Source organism: Mobula hypostoma, chromosome 11 (assembly GCF_963921235.1).
Source record: "Mobula hypostoma chromosome 11, sMobHyp1.1, whole genome shotgun sequence".
Classification (NCBI taxonomy): domain Eukaryota; kingdom Metazoa; phylum Chordata; class Chondrichthyes; order Myliobatiformes; family Myliobatidae; genus Mobula; species Mobula hypostoma.
This window is the reverse complement of record NC_086107.1, coordinates 85,249,598-85,260,753: the sequence shown is the minus strand read 5'-3', so window position 1 is coordinate 85,260,753 and position 11,156 is coordinate 85,249,598.

Genomic DNA, 11,156 nt, shown 5'->3' with positions numbered 1-11,156 from the left:
ATTGAAAGGCTGAGCTGGAATGGACGTGGACAGGGTGTTTCCTATAGCAGAGGAGTTTAGGACTGGAGGGCACAACTCAGACGGGAGAAACGTCCCCTTAGAACAGAGATGAAGAGGAATTTCTTCAGCCAGAGGGTGGTGAATCTGTGGAATTCATTGCCACAGAAGGCTGTGGAGGCCAAGTCATTGGGCATATTTAAAGTGGTGGTTAATAGGTTCTTGATTAGTCAGGGTGTGAAAGGTTACAGGGAGAAGGCAGGAGAATGAAGTTGAGAGGGATAATATATCAGCTATGATGGAATGGTGGAACAGATTTAATGGGCTGAATGGCCTAATTTTGCTTCTATGTTTTATGGCCTATATGGTCTTATATGATTGGCTTGTCCTGTGGATTTCAACTCACAATTGGTGAAGCAATTACTGTATATCATGAGATTCATAAACAAGAGATGGGGGTTGGGGAGTTGGTCAGTGGGCATCAGAAACAGTGTTTATGAGTTGGCAGCTTCATGCCATAGCAGCTACTGCTGTGGGAATATTCAATCACTGTTGTGCCCTAAATTGTGTGATTCAGGGAAGTTTCCATCACCTGTTCCATATCTCTCAGTGGGAAGGAAGATGAAAATTCTTCTCTTGGCTGCAGACCCTCACATATAAATGAGATCAGACGGGATCTTTGCAGTGGCCAACCTCCTGCAGAATCCTCTGTACCATATACATATATTGAGGTGCTGGGCTTGACAAGTAAATGGGATTAATATCGATGTGTGTTTGATGATCTGCATGAATGTTATGAGCCTTCTGTGCTGTATGATTTAGGAGAGAAAGTGTGCAGGAAGGAGTTCTAGCTTTTCCCTAATGAAATGGTTTGTAAGAGTCAGTGGCTGAGATATGGGCCTGTGCTCTCTGAATGGGAACAAACCCTGTGCTACATCCGGGTTGGTCTTGCGTTTGCCCGTATGGGCGTTTGGGTCACATCAGTGAGCCGTTAGCCTTGGGCTGTTCCATCACCAAAGCAGGCTCTTGCAGAGGCTGGAGGATGTGGGTGAGGGACAGTGTGAGGGACGTGAGCAGGAAAAGGAAGGAGCAAATATCGAGGGATTGTGAGGTGCTTGAGACTGGGAAATGCCTTCGCTTCTGGGAGCTTCACGCTGGATATCCCAGACTTCTTGGTCAACTTTTAATTTTTTAAACCAATATCGATTTGGTGATTGTCATAGGGGTTGGTGTTTAGGATTTCACAGCACAGAAATGAACCCTTTTGGTCCTCCTCATCCATGCAAACTGTGATACCTGTCTATGCTAATCTATTTCTCTGCATTAGGCCCAATTTCCCTCTGAACCTTTTCTACCCAAGTACCTGTCCAAACATTGCCATTGTTTCAGAATTTCTTTCTAGGTTACCACTGCCATCTGTGTGGGGGAAAAATAATAACTCTCAGATTTCCTTTTATATTTCTCTCCTCTTACTTTAAACCTGCGTCCTCTGGTTCTACACTATTTAATTTTGGGGTGTGGGGAGGGGAGGAATGGGCTGACTATTTGTCCTTCCTTTGCCCCTCAGTTTTATAAACCTCTATAGGTATGCTCCTTGATTTCTTGTGTCCAGTGAGGATAAGCCCAGCCAATCCCTTCATTTTAGGCAACATTGTGGCAAATCTCTATTGCCCCCTCTTTATTGCTCACATGTCCTTCCTGTAGTGCGGTGACCAGAACTGTAACTAATGCTCCAAATGTGGTCTAACCAGCATTTTATATAAATGCCATACAATGACCCAACCCCTATTGTCAATGTATTGGTATATGAAGTCAAGCGTATCAAATGCCTTCTTCACTAGCCTGAACACCTGTGTTGTTACTTTTAGCAAGCTATGGACTTGCTCCCCAAGGCCCCTCTAAAAATCCCTGGCATTTATTCTGTGTGTGCTACCAGAATTTGACTTCTCAAAGTACAATACTTCACCCTTATCTGAGGATACACCAGGACATCAATCAATTGGAAAGTTGGGCAGATTGGTGGCAGATGGAGTTTAATTGAAACAAACTTCTTCACTCAACCATGGCTCAGGTTGTCTGTAAACTTACTGATCAGGCAGCTATGCTCTCATTCAAAGGTAAGCGGACTGATAAGAAGTTATGGGTTATGGGGGGAAGCTGGTTAACAAAAAAAAATCAGCCATGATTGAATTGCAGAGCAGACTTGATGGACTGAATGACCAAATTCTGCTCCTATAGCTTAAATTAAAGTTATTATATAAAGATCATAATAATTAGCTTTATTTGTCATAAGTATATTGAAACATACAGTGAAAAGCATCATATGCATCAACGATGATCACAGTCTGAGGATGTGTTGGGGGCAGCCCTCAAGCATCGCCACACTTCCAGTGTCAGCATAGCACGCCCACAACTCACTAGCCCTAACCCATACATCTTTGAAATGTGGGAGAAAACCAGAGAACCCGGAGGAAACCCACATGGTAACATGGTGAACACACAAACACCTTAAGGACAATGGCAGGAATTGAACCTGGATCATTGGCACGGTAAAGCATCACACTAACTGTTACGCAATAGTACAGCCCCGTTTTTAAAATTAGAAAAACATTGCAGATTTCATACAGAACTTTGAAGAGTAGATGGTTTTCAAATGAGGCAAGACACTCGTTTCTCTTTATGTTACTCCTTACACAGAGTTCCTGTCAATGAGGAACTTGTCCTTCCATTTTGGTGTTGTAGGACCAGTAGTGTGCAATCGCTCAAGTTGAGTATGATGTTCTTCTAAGGGGTTGTCTATTGGTAGGTTTTTTGGGGGCTATAGAGGCTGATCTGGGATCAACATGTTCAGCGGGACTTCCAGACCTCACAATCCTGCCCCCCGAGCTACCTGCTGATTGCCACGGGACTTAGTTTGGGATGGTAGGTTGGGGACCACCTGTGTATGAACTTGTTTAGCATGGGCAGCCACTACACGGTCCCCAACAGATCAGGCACATGGTCCAGTGGCATGGGGTGCAAGTCGACCTGGGACCCTTTGCTCCTGCAGTCTTCCCCTAGCTTCACTGCCATTGCAATGCGTCATTGCCTTTTGCCAGCTTCACCACTGAGGCCTTGGATCGCTCTTTGTTGGGAACTTTACTACCACGGGTGACCCTATCAGCAGCTAAAATTCACTCATCATCACTCTCAGGAGCTCGGGAACTCACAATCCTCACCATCCCTACAAGGTGACGAGCTTTGGAGGAATTTGTGGGAGCAGTATATATTCAGTGCTGTGGCTACTCCACCACAAGCCTGCTATGACTTGGAGATGGTGTAAAAGCTTTGGCCTGTTGGGAGCCAGATCCTTCCCAGCAGGATACTCAGCTCAAGGCTCACTCTTGCAGCTGCAGTAATTTATGGCTGGTCCTCATGACTTCCCAACCTAACAATGACTTCTCCAAGATGTGTGTGGGAGGAAAGTTGAAAAGACATTGCTGAGAGGACCTGGGGGTTGGGGTGGCGGGAGGGGGCAGTTCGAATTCAGGGTGCATCTAACATGGGATGTCTCAAGCAAATAAGTCCCACACCACCAGGTTCAAGAACAGTTACTACCCTACAACCACCGTGGATAACTTCACTCACCTCAGCACTGAAATGACTGCACAACCTAGAGACTTATTTTCAAGGACTCTACAACTCAGTATTATTTATTTATTTTTTATTGATTATTTGCATGATTTGACCTTTTTAGCACATTGTTTACCAGACTTTGTTATGGATTTTTTTCATAAATTCTTTTGTATTTCCTTATTTTCCTGTAAATGCTTGCCAGAAAATAAATCTCACAGTGGTGTACAGTGAATGAATAATAACTTTACTTCAAACTTTTGACTTTGAAGTAAAAAGAGTTATAGTTCTTCCATTATTTTTAATTTTTAACCATAAATTCCAAGTTCAGGGGTTCAATGGTTCAATTTAATATCAGAGAATGTATACAATATACAACCTGAAATTTTTACTCTCTGCAGACATCTTAGAAACAGAAGAAAAACCCCAAAGAATGAGTGACAAGAAAACTTTAGTCAGTCCCCCCCACACACAAGCAGCAGCAAAACATCAACCCTCACCCACCTGTCTCAGCAAATACATTAGCCACCCCACCACCCGCCATACAAGTAACAGCAAAGCCGCCAAAGAGACCATGATGTAGAGTCCATATAAGAACACTGTTCATCCCAACATATCGACGTGCCACTGGCTCTCTCCCTCTCACTAACGAGGGAGAGAGAGCAATTGCTCCGGCCACAGCGAGGGACGAGACCAACAGCTTGCTTTTTCGGTGTTACAGTCTGCAGCATTGCTTGTTTCAACAATAGTATACACCGCTGTCTTGATGTTCCGATCTCCCTTAGTCAGCGAGACCAGTGAGGAATTGAGTCATCCACAGGGCCGGAGGGCCACATCCTGAAGGCGCACGTCTTTCAGGAGATATGAAGGGGATGCAGCAATGGGTCTGAGTTTTGGACATCTTGGTGAACAGGGTACCACTTGTATATTAAGACAACCTGCAGAGAAGGTAGTCATCAGCTTGGATTAGTAATCAACCTACGTTCTGTTTGCCAGCATTGTTCTAATCATCAGCAGCACTTTAAAACCACAAGAACCCTACGGTGTTTTCAGAAACTATTCCGCTTTAATACTGCTATAATGTTTACAAAGCATAACTGCAAATGATAAGCAAGCATCGTGGAATGACTACCAGTATGAGAATAAATGTGGATAGAGCACTACTCCAATCAGAATCAGAATCAGCTTCATTATCACTGACATATGTCATGCAATTTGTGGTTTTGCAAAATTACTTTAAGTTGTAAAAAAAAATTAAACAGTGAAAATGATGAATAATGAGGTAGTTTTCATGGACCGTTCAGAAATCTCATGGCAGAGGGGCAAAAGTCATTCTTAAAAATGAATGGATATGGTTTGGGTTCAAGTTGGTGGGAATAGGCAGAATAATGGTTCGGCATGAGTAGATGAGCCGAAGAGCCTGTTTCTGTGTTGTAATGTTCTGTGACTCTATGACTCAAAAATATTGGGTCTTTGGGCTTCTTCCCAATAGCAGTAATGAGAAGAGAACATGTCCTAGATGATGAAGGTCCTTAGTGACGAATGCCACCTTGTGTTGAGCAGAGGCCTCCGATGGTCAGAGTTGACGGTGAATATTGTGTCCCAGCTGCCTAGGTACCAAGTCTAGGTAGTACGATAATGGAGAGCAAGCTGTTGTACATGTAGCAAACTCCCCATTTCCACACATCTGATGAACCCGAAGGACCAGCAGAGGCCGAAACAGTTTGGCACCAGCAGCGTCGCGGGAGTTGCCAGTCAGCATTGAACTTAATGACTGCCCTAGGGACTCCAGCTCTGGATTTTTCCCTCATGGTTGACTCCCAAAACCTTCCCCATGATCAAGTATAGCCACAAGGCAGCAGAGGATTGAGATCAGAGTTTTCCTTTTCCTTGATGAGCTGCCAACCACGGCTGATGAGCCCCATCTGCCTGAAGTGACTGGTTTTAAGGCACCAGTAACCTGCCTATGCCCCTTCTCCTGTCAGTAGAAACAGATTTAGTAGCTATGTCACACTTGAAGGCCAGGAGCTGGACTTGGTTGTCAGAGTCTATCTGAGGTGCATGCAATTGGGGATAGAGGGAGCTTGTCCCTATAACCACACACCCCACCTTAGCTATAACAACCTTAAGGAACCTTCTTGTATCTGTTACTCAAATCTAGTCCCAAAAATACATCTAAACTGTTTAATTGTCCTGTTCAAATATTTGCTCCCCAGCTCAGAATGAGCTCAGTGCCTTTCATTGAAAGAGATGTACCTCTGGAATCTCTGACCATAATGGTCAAGGTGAATGCAAACACAATTCAATTCCAATCGGTCCTGTGATGCACATGCCATCCTGACCTAGTCTAGTTTCACTGAATTGTTGATTAGCCTAAGAACAATATCAGTTTCAAAAGCATTGTGGGTAGCAACAGTTGTAGAAACCATCTTCTTCCAGCGTCCAAAGCTGAATGAACTGGTTTGCATTGAATTTAAGACCTTTACTTTCAATAACCAACTGATGAGGTGAATCACACTGGGACTCTGATGAAGAAGCAATAGGTTCCTGGAGAAGAGTAAGCAGAGCTTTACGAGTTTTTGGAGAGAATGGGCAGGTCATCATTCACACTAAATATTCACTCAGTCCACCAGTATTGGTTTATGTACTATGAACAAAGCTTGTCTCGCGCACAGTTTGTACAGTGTATTCATTACACAGTGTATTACAGCTACGAGAAAGTGCAGTGCAGGTAAATAATAAAGTGCATGATCATAATGAGGTAGATTGTGAGGCCAAGAGTCCATCTTATCATACAAATGGTCTATTCAGGAGTCTGACAACAGTACGAAGTAGCTGTTGTGTACCAAATGCCCTGTAAAATTCAGTTCTGTTGTCTTATTATCAGAAGGATGTGGATGTTTTAAAGAAGATGCAGAGGGTGGTAGAGGATGCTGCCTGGATTAGAGAGCATGTCGTTTGAGGACAGGTTATAGTACGTGAAGATGACTATAAATTAGAATACGAATATATAAACAATAAATAAACAGTGCAAATCGAGCAAAGTGGTGAGATGGTGTCCATGGCTTCATTGTCCTTTCAGAAATCCTGAGGGCAGAGGGGAAGAAGCTGTTCCTAAAACACCGAGTGTGTATGTTCAGGCTCCTGTATCTCCTCCTTGATGGTAGGTTTAGATTTTTAGATCTAGATCGCAGAGACAGAACACAATAATAGAACTTCTGGCCCAAAGGCCTGTGCTGCCCAGTTATTAACCTGCAGGTCTTCAGGAAGTAGGAGGAAATCGGAGCACCCAGAGGAAAGCCACGTGGTCACGGGGAGAAAGTACAAACTCCAGCAGAATTGGATGGCATCTCTGGTGCTGTAATAGTGTTATGCTAGTGTGCTACCCCAACTAGTAATGAGAAGAGGACATGTCCTGGATGGTAGGAGTCCTTAATGATGGATGCTGCCTAATTGAGGTATCACCTTTTGAAGATGTGCTCGATGGTGGGGACTTGGTGTAAAAGGAGATGGCATTCTTTGCTCAAGCTTGTTAGGAATGTCACTTCAGTGTGTCTGGCTATCTGTCTATTATAGAATCATATGCTTAGAAACTCGATTTCACACTTTTGGCCAAATAGATCATTAAGATTGACTTGTGGAGGATTAGCGGATTAGAGGTGAAGAGGGTCAGTAACTTTAAATTCCTTGGCATTATCATATCAGAGGATTGGTCCAGGGATCAGCACATAAGTGCCATTACAAAAATAAAAGCACAACAGTGCCTCTACTTTCTTAGGTGTTTGTGCAGGTTCGGCACTTTGTCAAAACTTTGACAAACTTCTATAGAAACACAGTGGAGAGTACCCTGACCAGTTTGACCAGTATCACCTGGTACGGAAACACCAATGCCCAAGAAAGGAAAAGCCTACGAACAGTGGCAGATACAGCCCAGTCCAGCACAGGTAAAACCCTCTCCACCCCTAAGCATTGGCTCAGGACCACTGCCACACAAGAAAGCAATATCCATCACCAAGGACCCCCACCATCCAAGCCATGCTCTCTTCTCACTACTGCCATCGGGAACAAGGTACAGGAGCCTTAGGATCCACACCACCAGGTTCAGGAACAGTTATTACCCCTCAACCATCAGGCTCTTGATCCAGTGTGGACAAATTCACTTGCCCCCAAAAAGAATTAACTCTACGGACTCACTTTCAAGGACTCTTCAACTCATGTCCACAGTATTTATTTATTTATTTATTTGTTTGTTTATTTAATTATTCATTTATTTATTTATTGTATTTGCACACTTTGTCTTCTTCTGCACATTGGTTGTCAGTCTTTGTGTGTAGTTTTTCATTGATTCCATTGTGTTTCTCTGTTCTAATGTGACTACCTTCAAGTAGCATATGGTGATGTACGGTATATGTACTTCATTAATAAATTTACTTTGAGCATTAAGCCTCCAAAAATCACATAAGTGGGAATATTTACCCTTTTCTGTAGCGGTCTGCACCGTGGATTGCTGTATTAAACGTGACCTTGCAGTTTGTGATGGCAGCTCCCTGCAGAGATCACAGCTGCCATGTCTTGTCTGCCAGTGACTGTGGGAGGCAGGTCAGAGCAGTAATGAAGCCTCCCACTGACAGCCCCAGGCTTCCGTGGAGCAGGGGGAGACCACATGGGGGTCAGGTGGGTGTGCAGCTCAGAGAGGCGCCGGCCTTCACTTTGCACCTCGCACCACTGAACTGTCCCAGTGGGCGGATCTCACTTCCAGAGGAGTCTCTGAGGCCCAGGACCAGAGTTCAGGCTGGCATCATGGTGGACTCGTGATGTACAAGAACGACTTTCCCCAGTGAGTGAGACTGGACAATACCTGCGCTTGCTAACTCCACCACTACTCTATAATTTCCCGTCAGCCACCTTAAGTACAGCTCAGGGTGTTCTGCAGTCCAGGGTTCAGTTCTGGTACCATCACTATATCCTCCCTGAGGTTTCCTCCCACAGACCGAAGACCGACAGGTTAGGCTAATTGGTCATTGTAAACTGTCCTGTGATTAAGTTAGAGTTAATCAGTGTTGTCAGGGGCTGCTGGCCTTGAAGGGTCAGAAGGACCTACTCTAACTGTATTGCTAAATAAATATGTGTCAAAGCTATCCAATGTATTTATATTTATTGCGTTTTTATTATTATTGAGCTCTTTACCTTTTGTGTGTGTGTGTTTTTTTGTGCTGCATTGGATCCGGAGTAAGAATTATTTCATTCTCCTTTTTTTTAACAAAACTATAAAAGTTTATTTACAACACATATACACAAAGGTACAGACAATCAATATTCACAAAGGCAGTAAGTATGCTCAAGTTAAGATGTGGTTACTACCGTGTATAAAACAGTCAATACCACGGTGGGGACCACCGCTCACGGAAATCCCCCAGTGTGCCTGTCGTGACCGTATGCTCCCTCTCCAAGGGCAGCCGGGCACGGACGTAGGGGGCAGGCAGTCGGCTCGGGCAGTGCCCACCACCGTCCGCTGCCTAGACCCATGAATGGCCACCAGGAGATCCTCCTCATGCCTCGCCCCCTTCTGAACTGGGCAGCCATAGATGAGGAGCGCAGGACTGAAATGCAACCAGAAGCTCAGCAGCGGCTCTCTGAGAAACTCAAGAGGTGGCCACAAACACTCACATTCCGTAAACGTGTGGTACACTGACTCCTCCCGCCCACAGAATGGACAGTTGGACAGGGGGTCAGTGAACCTGCTCAAGAACCTGTTGTACAGTGCTGCCCGATGCAACACCTTCCACGCCAGGTCCCCAGTGTACAGGGGAAGCACCCCTGTGTAAACAGACTTCCACTGGGGACTATTTCATTTTCCTTTGCACTTCTGGACTGGAAATGACATTAAACAATCTTGAATCTTTTAAAGTTTATGTTAAATACTCCGAGTCACAGCAGCGAAAGCTCTAGCAAGTGGCAACTCACTGATGCCCCTGTTGGGACCTGTCCTACCAAACGGCAGTGAGGTTGCTTCCAGTCTGCAGTTTGTTCCTTTAGACTCCACTACTAAGGCAGAGATGAACGTTGTCCTGTCCAGCCCAAATTCCCACTGGACGAAAGAGGTCCACATCATCCTAACACATGCATGATATGACCTTCCATTATAACTTACATGTTAATTCTTCTTGCTGGAGTTAGAAAAGTGAGAGAGGATCTTGTTGGCACCAATTGAATATTGAAAGGCCTGGACAGAGTGGACGTGGAGAGGATGTTTACTGTAGTGGGTGAGCCTAGAACCAAAGGGCACAGCCTTTGAAATCAGGGACGCCCTTTAAAGCAGAGATGAACAGGAATTTCTTTAGCCAGAGGGTGGTGAGTCTGTGGAATCTATTGCCACAGGTGGCTGTGGAGGCTAATCATTAGGAATATTTAAAGTGGAAGTTGATAGGTTTTTGATTAGTCAGGGCATCAAAGGTTACAAGGAGAAGGCAGGAGAATGGTGTTGACAGGGATAGTAAATCAGCCACGATGTAAAGGCAGGGAAGTCTTGATGGATCAAATGACCTGATACTGCTCCTATGTCTTATAGTCTTAAGCAAAGTCAGGCGCCACATGTTCCAGTGTCCAGAATCCTGAGAGGGTTAAGACATGGGCGGGCAGAACATAAAATTTATTCCACTGAATATGTGGAGCTCTCTGTTGCCTTTCCCAATCCTTCACAGTGTCACCCTAGTCTTGCAAACCAATTTCTTTCAAGTGTCCATCCAATTCTCTTAAAACCCTCCCTTGAAACTTCCCTCTCAGTACCTGTTTAAGATGGGCACAGTGTTGTCCATCTCTATTGAATCTTCTGTCAGGAGAACAGCCCTGAGCTTCAGTGCAACGAAGGATCACAGAGTACTAGAACATGGAAACAGGTCCTTTGGCTCAATGTCCATAATGACCCTGGTGCCCACCAGCCTAGTCCCATTTGTCTGCGTTTGGCCTATATTCCTCTAAACCTTTCCTTCCCATGTACTTATCCAAATGATCTTTCAATGTTGTTATTGTATCTGCCTCAACCCATTTCCCAGGTGGTTCATTTCATCTGTACACATAGAAGTTGACCCTCTGGTCTCTTCTCAAATCTAAACCTATACTCTCTTGTTTATTGACACATCCTCCTGGGATAAAGACTGTCTGCACTCAGCTTTTCCATGCTCCTAAGGAACTGATACAATTCTGTAAGGTCTAACATCAGCACTCCCCCAATCTCCAACACTCCAACAAATAACATTTCAACTTGCCCAGTCCCTCCCCATAACTGAGGCCCTCGAGTCCCGGCAACATCCTTGTAGGATCTTCTCAACACTCTTTCCTGTTTAACAGTATCTCTCCTATAACAGGTCAACCAAAACTGTACACAATACTCCAACTGTGGTCTCACTAACCTCTTGTACAATTGCAACATAGGGTTGTAGAATCATAGAGCACTACAGCATAGAAACAGGTCCTTCGGCCAATCTAGTGCATGCCGAACTATTAGCCTGCCTAGCCTCGTCAACCCACATCTTGACCATAGCTCTGCA